General features: G+C 43.9%; 1 protein-coding gene across 1 annotated transcript in view; it reads right to left on the bottom strand.

Moving 5' to 3' along the window:
• The window catches only part of LOC126175859 (uncharacterized), a 616,100-nt gene that overhangs the window by 573,688 nt on the left and 21,298 nt on the right, over positions 1 to 21,114 (bottom strand). The window lies entirely within an intron of this gene.

The following is a 21,114-nucleotide window of genomic DNA, read 5'->3' on the forward strand; positions in this document are numbered from 1 at the left end:
ATTTCACGTGGGTTATTATTCAAGCAACTATTTCTACGTAAATCATAAAAAGTATTTAAAAAAGTAGTATACTATGAGAGTTAATACAAGTGTCGTTTAAGCAGCGTTAGCTTAAGAGAAATCCCTGATAACAATTTAACCCAACGAATTTCGCGGAATGTAACGGTCTATTTGGTGAACACACTGACTAATTTCAAAATATGAGACATGCATTTTTTTAAGCCCATGGTTGTTAGCAGATGGATGGCTAGTGAGGGAAATGTACCTGCAGTACCATCATATTCAGGGAGTATTGAAACACTTTTACACGAACTTTGGGAAGGTATTCCCAGCAACGAAGACAGGAATAAAATCCATCTCAAAATATGTACAACATTTCTTTCTTAGGAAGTTATTATTAAAGAAACATTCCACTAAGTTATGAAGACACAAATGGTGATAAATATTCAAAATGTCTTGCTCTTGCCTCTAGACACGAAGGAAGGTAGATCCGACTGTGACGTCCCGTCAACAGCGCGTTTATTAGTAACGGAGCAAAAGCTAAGATTACGAAAGGATGAGGAAGGAAATCGGCGGGGCCCTTTTTAAAGGAACAATGCGGGCGTTTGCTTGGAGCGATTTAGGAAATCACGGTAAACATAAATCTGGTCGGCCAGACGGGGATTTAACCGTTGTTCTCCCGAGTTCGAGTCCAGCCTGCTAATAGACGCGAATACACTCTCATAACATTTATGAGAGAATGAAAATCTTTATGGTAATAAGATTAACGCCATGCTGAAACTGTGGATGCGTGTCTAGTAGTTCCATATTATCTCCCAGAACGCCTTACAAGTTTTGTCTACAATGACTTTACTAGAACACTTCCAGAATGTGTCCCTGCAAATAAGAGGAAGCGTGTGACGAATGCTCTAGCGCGTCTGAGTCACCGTGTTTGAACTGCACTAAATGATATCCACCAACACGGGTGGCTCATCAGGAGAGGGCCGGTTCCATCGCCAGCACGTTACCCTAATGCCAGCCTTTCGGATCATTACCTGTGGTATCTCCATCAACAGTTGTTTACATAGCAGACATTCCTAATACAGCGACAATCCATCAACCCAGTATGCTAGCCTGTGAAACCTGGCGTCTTTGAAAGGCTTAGACAGTCTATGATCTGATGAGCGTTTGAAATAAACAGAAGGCGTTTGGAAACTTTGGTACGAGTTTCCGACGGGAGAACATAGTAAAGTATCTGTCACTGGTACGTAAAAACAAAGGATTTTCGGACATATGTTTATATTTAGCTCTTTCCTGTTTTGGTGCGAGGAATTCGCCCTAGAAGTTTGTAAAAAGTGTCTTACACACATACAAGAGAAACTACATTTATCTTAGGATTACGTCTGTTGGTAGCGTGATAACCAGAGGCGAAATGCGTTTCTTATTAAACTAGAGGGAAGGACCTGGTTACCCAACTTACGACTTTCTACATAAAATGTTTCCATCTAACCATCCGAAGTCTGACCCGAATTTGACATAATAGTTCCGTCACTTAAGAATCCTATTACACTATTTATATAATTAGTTTCTCGTGCAGTTATTTAAATTGTGGTGTAGTAAAGAACCAATGTGACATTTCACTCACGGAATCAAATGGTTCAAATGGCTCTGAGCACTATGCGACTTAACTTCTGAGGTCATCAGTCGCCTAGAACTTAGAACTACTTAAACCTAACTAACCTAAGGACATCACACATGTCCATGCCCGAGACAGGATCGAACCTGCGAACGTAGCGGTCGCTCGGTTCCAGACTGTAGCGCTTAGAACCGCACGGCCACTCCGGACGGCCTCACTCACGGAATCCGTGACGACGATTCGGTTTCTAGGTGCTTAACATCTGTATTATTCCAGGTTCATATCACGAATATAATATTACTTGCAATCACTACCACTATCTACTATTCACTTAGAGCCACTTCCATCGACTCACTATACACTGTCTCGGCGTTATTGATATTGGTACTGTTACCTAAGGAAGCGGTGGTCCTACGTTCGATTCTCAATGAGCAGCTTGGTTTTTTTTTTTTTTTTTTTTTTTTTTGGCGTAGAGAGAGATGTGAAAGAGGATTTACTCAGCCCCGAGGGGTAATTCGACAAAATGAAGTGCAAGCCGCGGAAGTGCGTCAACTGAAAAGCTGGGAAAGGGGTGGAAGGCACATGGTTTTTGTTTATCTTATCGTCCCACTCACATCCACGTCTACTTAAAATGTATCCATCTAGTCGCCTTTTAAAACGGCTGCATAAACTGTAAAGGAACAATAGCTAAAATAATGAGTCAGCAATTCTGGTTTGTAGGAGCACGAACCAATCACCATGAACTACACCAAAATATTTTACTCACAATTTAAGGATCCTTTCATCGTTTGCAGTCATGGTCCACGTCTCGGCAACGTACATAACAACCGAAATTATAATTGTTTTGTAAACGAGGATTTTAGATTTTCGTAATAGAAGTGAGCTCGAGAGCATGGGTAGTGAGGCAAAGTAGCATCTGTCAACTGTTACTATTCTAGCTTTCACCTCGCTGCTGATGTCATTTGTCTCTGTGATAGTCGATCCGAGGTACCTGAAGCCTCTCACTCTTTCAAACTCCTTGTAGGGTATCCTGAGATTTGGTAGGTTTCGCTGGTTGGTTCTTGCCATATATTTGATCTTTTCGATACTAACTACCAGGCCAAGCTCTCTTGTACTATATAAGCGCAAACAAAATTGACACTCCCATCAGCCACCACGCCGAGTGTCACCTTCGCGCGAATGTAGGCATCGGACAGCACAACAGAGTTTCGTGCGAGTAATGCCACATCGTCTGCGTAGGCTACGTACTGCAGTGAACGATTAAAAATGGTTCCTGCTCTATTGAACTCTATCTGACTTATGACTTTTTCTAGGTGGAGGCTGAATAGTAGTGTGGAGATTTTGTCACTTTGTGTCAGTCCCTTCTTCACTTCCACTTCCCTAAGCGGGCGTTGTGACCGAGCGGTTCTAGGCGCTTCAGTTCGGAACCGCGCTGCTGCTACGGTCACAGGTTCGAATCCTGCCTCGGGTATGGATATATGTGTGATGTCCTTAGGTTAGTTAGGTTTAAGTAGTTCTAAGTCTAGGGGACTGATGACCTCAGATTTAAGTCCCACACTGCTTAGAGCCATTTGAACCACTTCTCTAGGGATTTCGCCCTGTATTTTTACTTTACAGTTGGTTTCATTGAGGGTCATGATAGTAACTTCAACAAGCTTCTTAGGTATTCCAGCCTCTTCCATCACATTCCGCAATGCTACTCTTGAGATGCCATCATAGGCTCGTTTAAAATCGATATAAACCTGGTGTATATTTATTTGATGTTCATAAAATTTTTCAAGTAGTATGAGTAAGTTGAATATTTGGTCAGTTGTTTACTTATTTCTTCTGAAGCGAATCTGATAGTCTCTGGTTCTCTCTCTTCCACATAGGGAGTAAGCTTCCCAGTGAGGATCTTGGAGAATTGGAGAACACTTTATATGTAGTACTTAGCAGGGAGATTCCTAGGTAGTTCTGGCAGTTTAATTTATCTCCTTTTTTATCTATGGGGCACATAATAGCCGTTTCCCACTCCATTGTCATGCTCTCCTCCTGCCAGATGCTCAGTATTACTTTATGTACTGCTTTCAAAAGTGCTTCCCCACCATATTTGAGAAGTTTCACCTGGACCTGTTCTTCTCCAGGAGCCTTATTGTTTTTTAAGGTCTTAACGGCTTATATCACTTCCTCAGTTTGGGTGCTGGTGTTATGACCTCTGGTCCATAATAAGTTATTTCCACCAGTTCTTCTTGTTCTAATCCTTCTATTTCTGGGTTCAATAACTATTGGAAGTATTTTGCCCATCTGTCAAGTATTTTATTACTCTCTCCTACCAAATCCCTTCTTTACTCCTACATAAATTTGTTCAAGCCTGAAATCCGGCCTTTCCTTCTTTAATCTTTTGGTACATTTCTTGTACTTGCTTCTCTTCTCCTAGCTGTTGAACTTCTTCCAATTTTTTTCTTTTCTAGTGCTCTTTTCAAGTTTTTTCTTTTGTAGTGTTCTTTTCTGCTGTCTGCAAAACCTCTTAGCTACGCGGCCCTTCTCATTATATACATTCAGATTTTCTCTGGTTCTCCTCTGAAATAATTTCATTCGTGCTATGTTATGCTCCTAAATTCTTCTCAAACATTCTTTATCAAACCGATCTGCCTTCCTTTGAGCCTGTACGTGTCTCAAAATCTCTCCAGCTGCCTCGAGGATTGCAGTCTTACATCGTTTCCACATTATTTCTGTATATTCATTTGTCGTGTCAGTATCGTTCTTAATCCCCTCTTCTATTTTCGTCTGATATGCTCTCCGTATTTCTTCTAGTTTCAGTTTCTTAATGCCAAAACTCTTCTGTTTGCGGCCTTTTTGTTTACTCAATATTGAGATGTTTTGTCTGTACTGAACTGTCGCTAGATGATGGTCTGAATTACAGTCAGCTCCACGTTGGCGCCTAACATCCATTACGTCCGATCTGTGTGCCTCCGATCAATCATTACATGGTCTTTCTGATTTCTAGTTTGTCTATCTGGTGACACCCATGTTTCTCTGTGTATCTTTTTGTGCGGTAAACATATACTGCTGACAGTAATGTTTTTACTTATAGCAAAATCTACAACCCTAATTCCATTGACACTTATGTTTCATTGAGGCTATGTCTTCCTATAGTTGGCTGACTGTCGAAAGCTTTCTCTCAGTCTACATATTCTAAAGGTGACAGGGGAAAAATACGGGGAGTGAAAGGCTATTTACAATTTGTACAGAAACCAGATGGCAGTTACAAGAGCCGAGGAGCACGAAACGGAAGCAGTGGTTGAGAACGGAGTGAGACAGGGTTGTGGCATATTCCCGATGTTATTCAATCTTTATACTGAGCAAACAGTAAAGGAAACAAAGGAAAAATTCGGAGTAGGAATTTAAGTCCAGGGAGAAGAAATAAAAACTTTGAGATTTGTTGATGACATTGTAAGTCTGTCAGAGACAGCCAAGAACCTGGAAGAGCACTTGAACGGAATGGACTGTGTCTTGAAAATATGATATACGAGGGTTGGAACTTAAATAGTGGCAACTATTTATTCACAACCGATACAAAAGAGTTGCGTGATTGTACCTGTTACTGTCCTTCGAAGTAGTCACCAGCGTTGTGTAGAACCCGTTGCCAGCGATGTGGAAGGATTAGTATACCGTTAGCATAGTCTGTTCTGTAGATGGTGCGAATGGAGCAGTCTACTACCTGTCGAATCTCTAGAACAGTTGTGAAGCGAATGCCACGCAGTGGTTCCTTCATCTTCAGAATCAAATCAAAGTCACAAGGACTTAAGTCCGGGGATTATGGTGGATGGTACAGTACTTCCCAGTCCCATCTACCGGACAGAGCAGCCACAGCTTGCGCTGTATGCGCACGCGCATTGTCATGCAAAATGATGGGTGGGTTGCGCATAAAGTGTCGCTGGTCGCAGGTGATGCTCCAAAAACGAATAGTAATACTATGCATTGGCGGTTTGCCGTGGATGAATGTAATGCGTTAGGATAACACCATCACAGACGTACACGAGAATCACCGTAACTCTAGACCGCTCCATTCGCACCATAAACAGAACAGGCTATGTTAACGGTATACTACGCCTTCCACATCGCTGGCAACGGGTTCTACACAACGCTGGTGACTACTTTGAAGGACAGTAACAGGTGCAAACATGTTACTCTTTTCTATCGCTTGTGAACAAATAGTTGCCACTATTTAAGTTCCAATCCTCGTAAGATGAACATCAACTAAAGTAAAACGAAGATAATGGAATGTAGTCGAATTAAATCAGGTGATGCTGAGGGAATTCAATTAGGAAACGAGACACTTAAAGCAGTAGACAACTTTTGCCATTTGGGAAGCAAAATAACTGATGATAGTCGAAGTAGGGACGATATAAAATGTAGACTGGCAACGGTAAGAAAAGCGTTTCTGAAGAAGAGAAATTTGTTAACACCGCGTATAGATTTAAGAGTCAGGAAGTACATTTTGAAAGTATCTGTTTGGAGTGTACTCGTGTACTGAAGTGAAACTTGGACGATAAACAGTTTATACAAGAAGAGAATAGAAGCTTTTGAAATGCGATGCTACAGAAGAATGCTCAAGATTAGATGGGTAGATCACGTAACTAATGTGGAGGTGCCGAAGAGAACTGGGAAGAAGAGAAATTTGTGGCACAACCTGACTAGAAGACGGGATCGGTTGGTAGGACACATTCTGAGGCACGAAGGGCTCACCAGTTTAACACTGGAGGGAAGCGTGGAGGGTAAAAACCGTAGAGGGGGGCCAAGAGATGAATACAGTAAGCAGATTCAGAAGGATGTAGGTTGCAGAAGTTACTCGGATACGAAGAGGCTTGCGCAGGATAGAGTAGCGTGGAGAGATGCATCAAACCAGTCTTTGGATTGAAGGCCACGACAACAACAACAGTTGGCTGATAAGCCTCTTCTTTTCCTATTTTTGCATTCAAGTCTCCTATTAAGGTCTTAACATCATGTCTGGAAGCCTGATCATAAAACTGCTGTAGCTAGCTATAATACTCGTCCTTCTGTTGTTCATCTGCCTCCGTTGTGGGTGCACGTACATTTATGATTGTTATGTTGAAAAAGTTTCCCCTTAATCTTAACATGGACATCCGTTCATTGATTGGTTCGAAGCGTATCACAGTATGTTTTAGTCCTTTAGCGACCACAAAACCTGAACCAAAGGTATTCGTCCTCCAGCCACTATAGAATATAGTGAAATATACTGAGTCCATTATGTTACTTTCCTTTCACATAATTTCCTGGGGAGACAATAGTTTAATACCGTAGTTGTTTACTTGTGTTAGCAGCTGGCGCAGGGCTCCAGCTTGGTATAGGCTCCGCACTTTCCATGTTCCAATGTACATGTCTCTTATCCTGTTTTTGTTTGCTGGGGTCGTCATCAAAATATCTGTTCGGCTCATTCCTTAGTTAGCATTCGCAACAAGTGATTTTTGTAGGGGAATATTGTTAATCTTCAGCCCAACCATTTGAGGGCTTGCCCCTTACGGCTCATTCCTTAGTTAGCATTCGCAACAAGTGATTTTTGTAGGGGAATATTGTTAATCTTCAGCCCAACCATTTGAGGGCTTGCCCCTTACGGCTCACCGGGCAGCTGGCTCCATTTTCAGGGGAGCATCCTTAGCCTTTGTAGATCTCTCTACTGACTGCAATGCAGCAGTTGGTGGTTGTGGGTTCCTCTGCCTTTCTTCCAAGTAATTGGCCCTCATACCTGCTGGTTATGGTCCGCCTCGTGTATTTTATTTCCCTGGTACTCTCCACATGTGGAGAACGCTCGCCTATCCACCACTTGGGGAGGCGCCCGACGGACCAGGAACCCCACACGGCTTCCAGAGGCAAAAAAAACTTGATTTTATGTATTTCAGCGAATTTAAAATGCTGTCCTAATTTACCCAATAGGAGGTATAATCTCATATTGAATGTTTAACGGAATAAACCAAGCGTGAAATGATAGAAGCTATGCACAGAGGTTGGTCAAAACTATGGAAACACCGCGAGAAATGCACCCTTCAACATAAACGAAGATGCTAGCCAAATCTGCTGGTTGCGCTGATGTACACTCCTGGAAATGGAAAAAAGAACACATTGACACCGGTGTGTCAGACCCACCATACTTGCTCCGGACACTGCGAGAGGGCTGTACAAGCAATGATCATACGCACGGCACAGCGGACACACCAGGAACCGCGGTGTTGGCCGTCGAATGGCGCTAGCTGCGCAGCATTTGTGCACCGCCGCCGTCAGTGTCAGCCAGTTTGCCGTGGCATACGGAGCTCCATCGCAGTCTTTAACACTGGTAGCATGCCGCGACAGCGTGGACGTGAACCGTATGTGCAGTTGACGGACTTTGAGCGAGGGCGTATAGTGGGCATGCGGGAGGCCGGGTGGACGTACCGCCGAATTGCTCAACACGTGGGGCGTGAGGTCTCCACAGTACATCGATGTTGTCGCCAGTGGTCGGCGGAAGGTGCACGTGTCCGTCGACCTGGGACCGGACCGCAGCGACGCACGGATGCACGCCAAGACCGTAGGATCCTACGCAGTGCCGTAGGGGACCGCACCGCCACTTCCCAGCAAATTAGGGACACTGTTGCTCCTGGGGTATCGGCGAGGACCATTCGCAACCGTCTCCGTGAAGCTGGGCTACGGTCCCGCACACCGTTAGGCCGTCTTCCGCTCACGCCCCAACATCGTGCAGCCCGCCTCCAGTGGTGTCGCGACAGGCGTGAATGGAGGGACGAATGGAGACGTGTCGTCTTCAGCGATGAGAGTCGCTTCTGCCTTGGTGCCAATGATGGTCGTATGCGTGTTTGGCGCCGTGCAGGTGAGCGCCACAATCAGGACTGCATACGACCGAGGCACACAGGGCCAACACCCGGCATCATGGTGTGGGGAGCGATCTCCTACACTGGCCGTACACCACTGGTGATCGTCGAGGGGACACTGAATAGTGCACAGTACATCCAAACCGTCATCGAACCCATCGTTCTACCATTCCTAGACCGGCAAGGGAACTTGCTGTTCCAACAGGACAATGCACGTCTGCATGTATCCCGTGCCACCCAACGTGCTCTAGAAGGTGTAAGTCAACTACCCTGGCCAGCAAGATCTCCGGATCTGTCCCCCATTGAGCATGTTTGGGAATGGATGAAGCGTCGTCTCACGCGGTCTGCACGTCCAGGACGAACGCTGGTCCAACTGAGGCGCCAGGTGGAAATGGCATGGCAAGCCGTTCCACAGGACTACATCCAGCATCTCTACGATCGTCTCCATGGGAGAATAGCAGCCTGCATTGCTGCGAAAGGTGGATATACACTGTACTAGTGCCGACATTGTGCATGCTCTGTTGCCTGTGTCTATGTGCCTGTGGTTCTGTCAGTGTGATCATGTGACGTATCTGACCCCAGGAATGTGTCAATCAAGTTTCCCCTTCCTGGGACAATGAATTCACGGTGTTCTTATTTCAATTTCCAGGAGTGTATTTGACCACGAACGACACTTGTGTAATGCCCGACACTTGTGTAATGCCCTCAACATGTTGCAAGTGTCATTCATGGTCAGAACAGTGGTTTGTGTATTTGTGAGTGCATTACGTAGGAGTTGAGTGAACTCGAACGTAAGCAAATTGTTAGTGCTTGCATGGTGGATGCTTCCGTAACCAAGCCAGCCGAAGTGTTTTGTATTTTAAGAGGTACGGTGCCAAAGATTTATACCGCATACAGGGAAAACATCATCCGCTAAGTCATAACGCAGACGAAAGAGCGGGCTGATTAATGGTGACAGACGATCATTGAACAGGATTCTGGCGAAAAACAAGAGAGGAGAACTGCTTAACTGAATTTCGCATCCACGAACCCTGTCAGTGCCAAAACAACAAAAAGGAAGCTCCAGAAGCAGGAAATTGCAGAACGAGCTGGAATTCCAAAATCACTCATCGGTGATGCAAAACCTCGTAACAGGAAAACTTGGAGCCAAGCCTTAAAACCTCGACTATCAACCAGTGGAAGAAAGTCATATGGTCGCATGAGTCTTGTTTCACATTGTTCCCAACTTATGGCCGAGTTCCCAAGAGTGAAGCTTGGCAGAGGTTCGATGATGACATGGGCTCCGTGGGTACTATGCGAGGACGCATTACCGCCACGGATTATGCGACCAATAGCTGATGTGGTCCATGACATAATAAAATGTTTGTTCCCCAATGTTGATTGCTGTGTTCAAGTTGGCAGAGCCCCTGTTTACACATCCCACATCGTCAAGAACTGGTTTTGCGAGTAAGAGGACGGTCACCGCTGTCACCACATCTTAATATTACTGAGCCTTTGTGGTGTACTTCAGAGAGAAGAGTGCGAGAACGTTATCCACAATTTTTCAGGAAGAATGGTGTAAGATTCCCTTGAAAACAGTAGGCGAAAAATTCCCTTGAAAACCAAACAGTTCCTCTATTTATCCATTCCCAGAAGACTGGAAGCTGTTTTGAATGCCAAAGGGTCTCATACATCGTATTAGGCATGGTAATGTGTTGGTGTTTTTGTGGTTTCGATATTTTTGGCCAATCCCTGTGCACGTCTCAATGCAACGTAACCGCGCAAATTGCCCAGGTTACATATGTCCAATTTTTGAGAACGAGAGCACATAGTGACTTCTAGCAAATTTAAGGTTTTGCTTTTGGCTTTTTCATTAGTCTGTGGGCGAATAAAAAACCAGCATAATTAGCAAAAAATGGCTCTAAGCACTATGAGACTTAACATCTGAGGTCATCAGTCCCCTAGAACTTACAACTACTTAAACCTAACTAACCTAAGAACATCACACACATCCATGCCCGAGGCAGGATTCGAACCTGCGACCGTAGCAGCAGCGCGGTTCTAGACTGTAGCGCCTAGAACCGCTCGGCCACTCAGCCTGCCGTAATTAGCAGTTTGCGTCTTCAAGCATAAAAGTTTTACATACTTAACATCAAATGCTTAACACCTTAAGTCATCTGTAAAATAATCAGATGCCTGAAGCTCTTTTATACATGGGAGTTCGATTCTTTAAAGAATCCTACGGTCGCAGGTTCGAATCCTGCCTCGGGCATGTATGTGTGTGATGTCCTTAGGTTAGTTAGGTTTAAGTAGTTCTAAGTTCTAGGGGACTGATGACCTTAGAAGTTAAGTCCCATAGTGCTCAGAGCCATTTGAACCATTTCTTTAAAGAATCCAGCATGGAGCTTGGTGGTCACGTACTAGTAAATGTGGCGGATTCTACAAACTACAGCTAGTTATCTTTCCCTATAACACATGATCACGCTTCCTATCATGAAGTTTAAACCACATCGACATGGATGTCAAGGTACGCCAGATGGGCCCCTCCCATGCATCTTCACGGGTCCCTGAGAGCTTTGGTCGCTCCACTCTAGTGTTCATCGGAATATAGCTCCTCCAGTTGGCTTTGTGGCGGAGGATGGAAACACTGTGTACTACATTCTAGCTTCTCTGCTGGTTGCATGCAGTGGATTGTTTGATGAGTGTGGAGGGAGTTTGGGGCAGTTGAAATGCATGAGGTAATTACATCTCAACTGCTCCAGTTTCCTCAAGATCGATTGTAACACCGTACTGGGAACTGTGAATTTAATTACTCAATTCAGGCAATCACAGCCAGTTCTTACATTCTTGAAGATATTGTTATATGGCCTTTACGCCATGCTCGAAGGCATATCTATGAGCACACTGTTTCCTCTCCTACTGCCGTAGATATCACCACAGTGTATAAAGGAGAGGTTAGGAGGTGTTAGGCACAGAAAAATGCCACAGACGAGGACCTAATGCCCATATAACATATACCAAGGATGTAAATGGTGAAGATATTTAATAAGCTGATCCTGAGCACATTATCAGGAAAATCATCGAACAGATGAGGGTGTTCCCAACTAGCACCAGATGATGTCGCTATCGCGTAGTTGCGCTAAAGTGAAATACGGTAAAGCAAATGATTTAAAACGCTTTCTGGATCATATCATTTCCTTTACCACACCTAATCCAGATCAGATTAAAGGAAGACATCAACAGTGTGCTGCTGGATTTGTTACCGGTAGGTTCGATCAACCTGCGAGTATTACGTAGCTGGTTCGAGAATTCAAATGGGAATACGTGGAGAGAAGATGATGTCTTTTTGTGAAACACTACTGAGAACATTTAGACCCCACAACGTTTCTACCGCCGCCAATGTACATTTTACATAAGGACCACGAATAAGAGATACGAAAAATTAGGGTCCGCATGGAAGCATATAGATCACGGGTGTCCAACCTTTTAGCTTACTTGGGCCACGTTGGAAGAAGAGGAGTGTTTTTGGGCTGTACACATAATATACTTAACACTAACAACGGCAAAAAGGGGAGGGGGTGTTGGCGGTTAACACTTTTAAGTAATTTAGAACTTATTAATTCATGATTCTTTATTCTGAAAAAGCAAGATGGAATTGATTTGAGATGTTATGTATGAGATTTTATAACTATACGTAAACAGATTTTTTTCATTGGTCACGTGATAGATGCTCTACTGGGCTGCATGGATACTTGCTTTGGGTCGCACGCGGCCCGCGGGTTGGACATCCTAGATATAGACACTAGTTTTCCTCTCGCCCTTTTTGTGCAAATGGAAATGACACGTAGTGGAACAAGGTATCCTTTGCCAAGCACCATACTGTAGCTTGCGGAGTATGTATGTTGATGTAATTCTGATCTCTATATTGGGCCGCGGTAGGGAACTAATACACTCATTCTAAAGAACCCAGCAACGAACTATTGCGAACAGCCAAAGTCTTGAATTGTGCTTTACCTAAGAGTCCTCGTTGCTTGCGGACTATCGTGAAAATTCGACTGAATGATGGAAAACAATGGTATGCAAAACAATGCAACGCTTGACCAGAGGCCTGGGACAAATAATACCCACAACACGTGGGGAAGGTGTTGTCAGCACTTGTATCTATCCTAACGCGATCGATCATTAGATACGTGTGCTCACTGAATCATAAAGCAAGCTCTCAAAAACAAAGTTCGCAAAATGCAAGTAGGAAAAGAGCCTCTGATTCCCTAACAATGAGGCGTAGAATCCTCGCCGAAATTTAGAAACACAGTGTCCCTAATATGGAATGTTATTAGCTTGAAAATGAGGCAGGAACGATTAAATAATAATAATAATAATAAAACACACACAGAGTCACGCGAGAAAATTTCAACACAAGTGACTTCTGGCAATTCCTGAATTCGATTTATCGTCAACTGCAACCAATGAGTCATTTAAAATGATACGCAACAACGAACGGCGAAGAAGGGATCTTAATTGCTTCTGTGAACACAGCAAACATTAGAAATAATACCTAAGGGAATCTACTAAAGTAAGTCTGAAAAAGTTTGACCTTCATTGTTATTTTTATCACAGATTTTTCCCTGTCTATAAACACGAATAACAACAATTTTTCGTGCATATTTTAGCTGAGTCCCTCATATTCAATTGTTTTAACCAGCTCTATAATTTTGGTGAATATCTGCGCCTTGCTAAATAATGCAATAATCTGACAGAGTCTGCAGTAGGATGGAAACTAGCTTATTTTTCAAGACATGAATTGCGGCATTGTTTTTACTACCGCCCAAATCATTATCTTATTTACCATGTATGTGAATAGTTTCACTATTACCGTAATCAAAAGGACAAATTGACTTTAAAGGTTCTTGGATTATACAGGGTAGCCCAAAAATCCGTTAACATTCGAAAATGCTGTACTTCAAGGAATAATGCAGATAGAGAGATAAAACGTTGACACGCGTGCCAGAAATGCAAGGGGATTTTATTGATACCATAACGAGCGCAAAAACCGTCCAACGAATGGTGCTGGATAGCAATACGTCAGTGAAGCCACATCAGAATCCCGTATAAAATGTCAGCGTGACGGGTTAATTATCGCAGTTGTATCATACCAAGCGCCATCTATTGTTCACTTCATGCACTATGTTTTGGTTTCAATAAAACTCCACGTCATTTAAAGCACTGTAATATTTTTATCTCTCTACCAACCTTATTACGTGCGGTATTGAATTTTCAAATGTTAACCAACTTTTGGATTTCCCTATACAATTCAGGCCACAAGCCAGTCGATAATACGTTCCAGTCCACCCGAATACGAGATCAAGATCTCTCTTCTCTATAACCTGTAACACTCCGGCGCCGCGCTTGAAATCAGTAATATACTATTTCTGAATTGTGTACTTTACCCACAGCTGAGATTGGCGAACAAACCCACCTACGACCCCAAACTCGCGAAGCCATCGCTAATCCCTAAAGCAATAAATACTGTCTGGTGTTCTTAGCTGCACGTCAATTAGTATCGACGAAAAACACGTACCGATTGTGGAACGTCGGGAACATCACCTCCTTTCCCGGTATTCTCCAGTTCAGTTGTATTTCAAGTACAGAAATAAAAGGTTAGCACTGCAGTCGGAAATTCATCACACTGACAGGCACAAATGCTGGGTACGTACTTCCATATTGTTATATCTACTCTGACATAACACACACACACACACACACACACACACACACACACACAAAAAGGTTCAAATGGCTCTATGCACTATGGGACTTAACATCTGAGGTCATCAGTCCCCTAGACTTAGAACTACTTAAACCTAACTAACCTAAGGACATCATACACATCCATGCCCAAGGCGGGATTCGAAACTGCGACTGTAGCAGCAGCGCGGTTCCGGACTGAAGCGTCTAGAGCCGTTCTGCCACAGCGGGCGACACACACACACACACACACACACACACACACACACATATATATATATATATATATATATATATATATATATATATATATATATATATATATACTCCTGGAAATTGAAATAAGAACACCGTGAATTCATTGTCCCAGGAAGGGGAAACTTTATTGACACATTCCTGGGGTCAGACACATCACATGATCACACTGACAGAACCACAGGCACATAGACACAGGCAACAGAGCATGCACAATGTCGGCACTAGTACAGTGTATATCCACCTTTCGCAGCAATGCAGGCTGCTATTCTCCCATGGAGACGATCGTAGAGATGCTGGATGTAGTCCTGTGGAACGGCTTGCCATGCCATTTCCACCTGGCGCCTCAGTTGGACCAGCGTTCGTGCTGGACGTGCAGACCGCGTGAGACGACGCTTCATCCAGTCCCAAACATGCTCAATGGGGGACAGATCCGGAGATCTTGCTGGCCAGGGTAGTTGACTTACACCTTCTAGAGCACGTTGGGTGGCACGGAATACATGCGGACGTGCATTGTCCTGTTGGAACAGCAAGTTCCCTTGCCGGTCTAGGAATGGTAGAACGATGGGTTCGATGACGGTTTGGATGTACCGTGCACTATTCAGTGTCCCCTCGACGATCACCAGTGGTGTACGGCCAGTGTAGGAGATCGCTCCCCACACCATGATGCCGGGTGTTGGCCCTGAGTGCCTCGGCCGTATGCAGTCCTGATTGTGGCGCTCACCTGCACGGCGCCAAACACGCATACGATCATCATTGGCACCAAGGCAGAAGCGACTCTCATCGCTGAAGACGACACGTCTCCATTCGTCCCTCCATTCACGCCTGTCGCGACACCACTGGAGGCGGGCTGCACGATGTTGGGGCGTGAGCGGAAGACGGCCTAACGGTGTGCGGGACCGTAGCCCAGCTTCATGGAGACGGTTGCGAATGGTCCTCGCCGATACCCCAGGAGCAACAGTGTCCCTAATTTGCTGGGAAGTGGCGGTGCGGTCCCCTACGGCACTGCGTAGGATCCTACGGTCTTGGCGTGCATCCGTGCGTCGCTGCGGTCCGGTCCCAGGTCGACGGGCACGTGCACCTTCCGCCGACCACTGGCGACAACATCGATGTACTGTGGAGACCTCACGCCCCACGTGTTGAGCAATTCGGCGGTACGTCCACCCGGCCTCCCGCATGCCCACTATACGCCCTCGCTCAAAGTCCGTCAACTGCACATACGGTTCACGTCCACGCTGTCGCGGCATGCTACCAGTGTTAAAGACTGCGATGGAGCTCCGTATGCCACGGCAAACTGGCTGACACTGACGGCGGCGATGCACAAATGCTGCGCAGCTAGCGCCATTCGACGGCCAACACCGCGGTTCCTGGTGTGTCCGCTGTGCCGTGCGTGTGATCATTGCTTGTACAGCCCTCTCGCAGTGTCCGGAGCAAGTATGGTGGGTCTGACACACCGGTGTCAATGTGTTCTTTTTTCCATTTCCAGGAATATATATATATATATATATATATATATATATATATATATATATTTCTGGTTTCCTCACTATCAATCTTATAGTACTTGGAGTCACAAAAGCATTATTATTCCGATATATTCCTCACCAGACACACTTTATGATTCTATATATGGCAGGACAGTAGATTATGGTATGACTCACTCCCACAAATATATCCAGTAACAGCTTGGCAAGGTAAAATGTGACAGCTGTCCCAATCACTGTTCGTTTGGCAGGCATGCAAACCAAAGCATTCACGTGATGAAGTATATTAGGGAAATTCGTGTCTAGGAAGCTCTTTTCGGTCTATGAAGATGGAATCACGCAATATAGCTCTGTAACAGGGAAAGGTCTGAAAGGAAAAGCGAACGATTCTGACAGACTGCACGTCCAAGCAGTACCAATTAAATGAGACCTATGATGTACGAGGGCAGGAGTACGTAACGTTGGGGGTATGACAGAATCATCAATGTGGAGCTATGTAGCTGGTGGAGACACACTTATGTCATTTCTTCTTCCTCTTATGCAGAAACAGAAACCACCAATTGAACGAAGAGTTAACACTGCACGAAGAGGGAGCTCGAAGACACATTCTGAAATTACGCTGCCTTTTCAAACTGTCACGTGGCGAGATACAAATGATGGTATAACATCACAGAGATTGACTTTCGCACGCTGCTAACATCGACACTACTCCCGTGAAGAGTACATTCCATGCTACAGCCACAATCATTTGCCGCATTATTTCACCCGAGCAGTGTCATCCCCACATCGAACTTGGACAAACATATTCGTTGGTTCCCGGTTGGACTTCAAAGTTAGAAAAGGTGTCAATAAAAGTATTAACCAACTGCTGAGCAACGGAGGACGTATTGTTAATCTTGGCCGCGCGGTTTGAGGCCCCTTGTCCCGGATTGCGCGGCCCCTGCCGCCGGAGGTTCGAGTCCAACTTCGCGTAAGTTATAGTAAGTTAGTTTAAGTAGTATGTACGTCTAGGGACCGATGACCTCAGCAGTTTGGTCCCTTAGTAATTCACACACATTTGAACATTTTTTGTTACTCTTTGCAAATTTAGCAGAACCTCTTCTTATCGTAAAAATAGCTTCCAAAATGAGCTGTTCCTAACAATGGAGATTTTTGATTTTGGTTCTGTACCGATTAAGAAGAGTTTCAAGAACCCCTGCGCCCTAAGAATTTGAGACTAAACAAATTTTAACAGTGAGCAATGAGTGCCTGTTTCCTCCTGGTTCCTGTTTTCTCTTCTTCTGTTTACTTATTCCATTAACTAACGATACACATAAATATAGCTAGCACATTTTCTGTTGATGATCGTACACCAGTTCCTGCATTAGTGATGTACGTACTGGAAGTCATCATTTCCACTTCGGAGAAATTTTAAAAAATATAAACAATGCTTCTCATAATGTAGTACATAACTTTTTTAACACACCAGATATATCGTCAGAAGAAATAAAGCAATTAATAAAATCAAGGCACAATTAATTTTGCATTCTCACTGTTCTCGCGATCTGATTTTAAACGCATTTCTCGGTTACACTCCATTCTCTCTTTTACGACTGCTATAGTATTGGAGTTCGAGGCAACGTCAGTATAATCGTATCAATACAAATAGTGGTGGAATTTTGTCTCAGCAGCGTGATTTGACCGTGTGTGTGTCGAGGAAAGCCAATGATATATCGACGGGGAAATTGTCGACTTACAGGCTTATAAAAATATCGGCAGCACATTGTAAAAATACTGCCGGTTTTAGAGCTGTATGAGTAAGTATTGATTTATTTTTAGACAGCCTGTACATCAACAAGCTAGCTGCCTGCTTATCCCCTTTTGAGCAAGAATTGAAAGAAAAACGATGTATGTTCATGCTTGGCAATAACCACTTTGCTAACAACGATAACTGAATGTAAGTGGTACAATAAAAGGTGTCCGATGGGTCCGTCCTTTGGTTTCGTCACATATCGGATTTGTCCACAACACTTCTTGTCGACTTCCCTAATTTTTCATTTCTGCAAACGCCAGCGAACTATTAGTGGTAGTGTCAAAATTGCGTGGTGAAGTTAAACGTTGCAGTTTCTATTAGCAATGCCAAACGCTGATTACCTTAGCATTTCCCCTCATACGTCTCCGCCCACCGCAAAGAGCAATCTTGTCTGTTAGATTTTTGTTCATCATTTTCATCAACTATTTTGGAAGAATGCCAATGTGAAGAAATAGCACACTAGCTGCGCTAAAAATTGTTTAAGACTCCTTCACTCAGTGAAAGCAAAAATTATGTTCTATTACTATTTAAGAAAAAAAATTTAAAATATTTAGCGAAAATTGCGTAAACAAATATAATATAAAAATATCGGCACTCGATACCTCCATTTCCATATCGATGTATCACGAGGAATATCAACGATATATATCGCTACTTTGTGGGCAGGTATCGCGATATCGATATTTTATCACAGCCCTAGACTTGACTCATGAGCTGTGGGACGTACTTGGCGGCAACACGATGCATCCCAAGACGCTGTGTCAGGATGTCATGACGTGATTTCAACTTAAATGTTACATTCTTCTGTCTTTGGTTGGCACGTTTGTTCGCGTTCCTGACATGATTGTCGTCGGTGAATGTCGAAAGGCAGCCTGAACAAGGGTCATCTTTAACTTCCGTCCGAACATTTTTAAACCGCGTGAACCATTCTTAGCGCCGAGTACGGTTTAAATATTCATCACTGTAGGCTTTCTGCATCATTTGGCGTGGCTCTCTAAAGATTTTTTTGAGCTTGACGCAAAATTTATGCAGATGCGTTGCTTCACTAGCTCTGCCATGTTGATATTAGCAAACTGTGCGACACCACGTCCTGCTCATTGCAACACTGAACAATAACTAACAGACACGCAACAATGAAACTTCCGGCAGTTACACATTAATCACAGGCGTGTGCAGGGATGCCAACCACATTTCGCTCCAGTACACCATTGGAGCGAAATTATGACTGTTCCTCGTATATTTATTCACGAGAAAGGTTCATGTATATAAATTATAACTACAATATTTGGTTCCAATTGGATGAACTATGACGAATTACAGTCCGTTGCCACTTTATTTTCTGCCTGTATGTGTAGGCTACTCTCAGTAACTGGTGTAGGGATTTTGATACTCGCCGCAGACTGTCGCTGCCTCCCAGCCGACGAATGAGCAGCTGCAGAGAGGCGCGGCGCCTTTGTTGCATGGCTCGCATTGTTAGAAGGTTACAGTCGAGAAGATCGCCCACGCCATTAGGCGCTGCAATATGCCGGTACGTTAACGTAACGTTTACCTAACGTTGGTCTCTATTTTTAATCGTAACTCCACGCAGCAGCGCCCCATAAGAAAAATTATATAACGCCCCATAAGAAAAATTGTATATACAGGGTGTACATAAAATCCTGGAATACTTTCAATTATTTATTGCCCAAGAACCAAACACTGTACAGATATCATACATAAGTCATTTTGAAGAGAAACTCTGAAAGTTTTTTTTTCATGTATACCGCCAGAGCGTAGCTTGGTACGTTGCCGATAGTCAGCGCTAGTCGCAAACATGGCGAGTTCAGGTGCGGAGCGAGCTGTTTCATGAAATGGCCTCCCCGATTACCAGATCTCACTCTGTGTGATTTTTTTCTGTGGGAACACATTAAAGATCTGGTGTATGTACCGCCTCTAACACGTGATGTAGCAGAGCGCCGGGTAACAATACGGGGAGTAACTGCCACAGTCGACGATGACATGCTCGGACGGGTTTGGCAAGACTTCGATTACCGTATTGTCGTCTGCCGGGTCACTTACGGTTCGCTTATAGAATGTTTATAAAAAAAATCAGTTTCTCTTCAAAATGCAATATGTATGACATCTGTACAATGTTTAGTTCTTATGCAATAAATAATTGAAAGTGTTCCCGGACTTTATGTACACCCTGTATATCGGACAGGTAACACGGTACAATGTGTGGCACTGAAATCACGCGGCGACGTTAAACGTGCTCTTAAGTTGAAGTGCGCTGGGGAGCACGATTTTTGTGGGCAAAATGTCTAAATTGCACACAGATTCATCGTGTAATTCTAGCTGTGTGTGGACCAAATGCAACGTCGCGTCCAGGCGTAGCGAAATGGTGTCAACAATTTGACACGGAAGCGGTGATTCTAATCGAGTAAACCAGATCTTGTGCTATGCGTTTCTCGTCTTTCCGGCAAGCTGGAGTAAGTTAACAAATAATGTGAGGGAAAGAGATGTTTCAATGACGAGGACGTTCACATAGCAGTTCTCAAATGACTCCGTGGCTAAACAGAGGATTTCTATCATCGAGGAACTGCAACGATTCGTAGGGTGTTTCGCCATAATAAAGCATTAGTTTTTGAAGTTCCAACTTTTTTGCTGATTTTTAATGGCATATTGGGACGCTGCAGTTAACCGCATCATTCGCCTCCTTAAACAGCAATGTAGGAGGCTACTGTGACGATTAAGGAGTGGTTCCCATGCAGGGAACCCTCTCAAATACAGCAGTAGTGTGAGGAATTATGAGTAAACCGGCGAATGACACTGGAACGCCGGGGATCCACTAACTTTTCGGCGCGAAGCTAAGACGTTTCCGTCATTAAGTATTAATTATTAAAAGCCACCTTGAGCATAGAAAGCGCTAGGGGGATCCTAAGTGTCATGAGTGCTTTGATGCTGCCATGCCGGTATGCAATAAACTATTTTATATCAGGAAACAAATGAAAATAATTATGCTACCAACATCGTACGAATAGCTCCGAAATTTTACGGTGTGCAATTTCTGTTGCGCATCAAGCTAGCCAGCCGGCGCTAGGATGCAATCAAACCTGATGTCTGTGCAAGCCATGCTCTCACTTTCAGGTAATTTCGGATTTATGGGTGTGTAGTTGCGTGTTTGTCAACTGTTTTACTGTGTTAGTCAATAAGTGCACCGTAATGACATAGCTAATTTTATTTGAAGTATATTAGCTACAAGCATTTCCACTTATAGGCACATAGACAAACTGACTTCATTTCTGAGAGAATCCAATAGCGATACAAGGATAGGAAGGGACAACATCAGAAAGAGAGAAACAGGTAGGAAGGAATTCTAATCGTCGATTCAGCAAGTATACCCAG

The sequence above is a fragment of the Schistocerca cancellata genome, chromosome 1, assembly GCF_023864275.1.
Source record: "Schistocerca cancellata isolate TAMUIC-IGC-003103 chromosome 1, iqSchCanc2.1, whole genome shotgun sequence".
Lineage (NCBI taxonomy): Eukaryota > Metazoa > Arthropoda > Insecta > Orthoptera > Acrididae > Schistocerca > Schistocerca cancellata.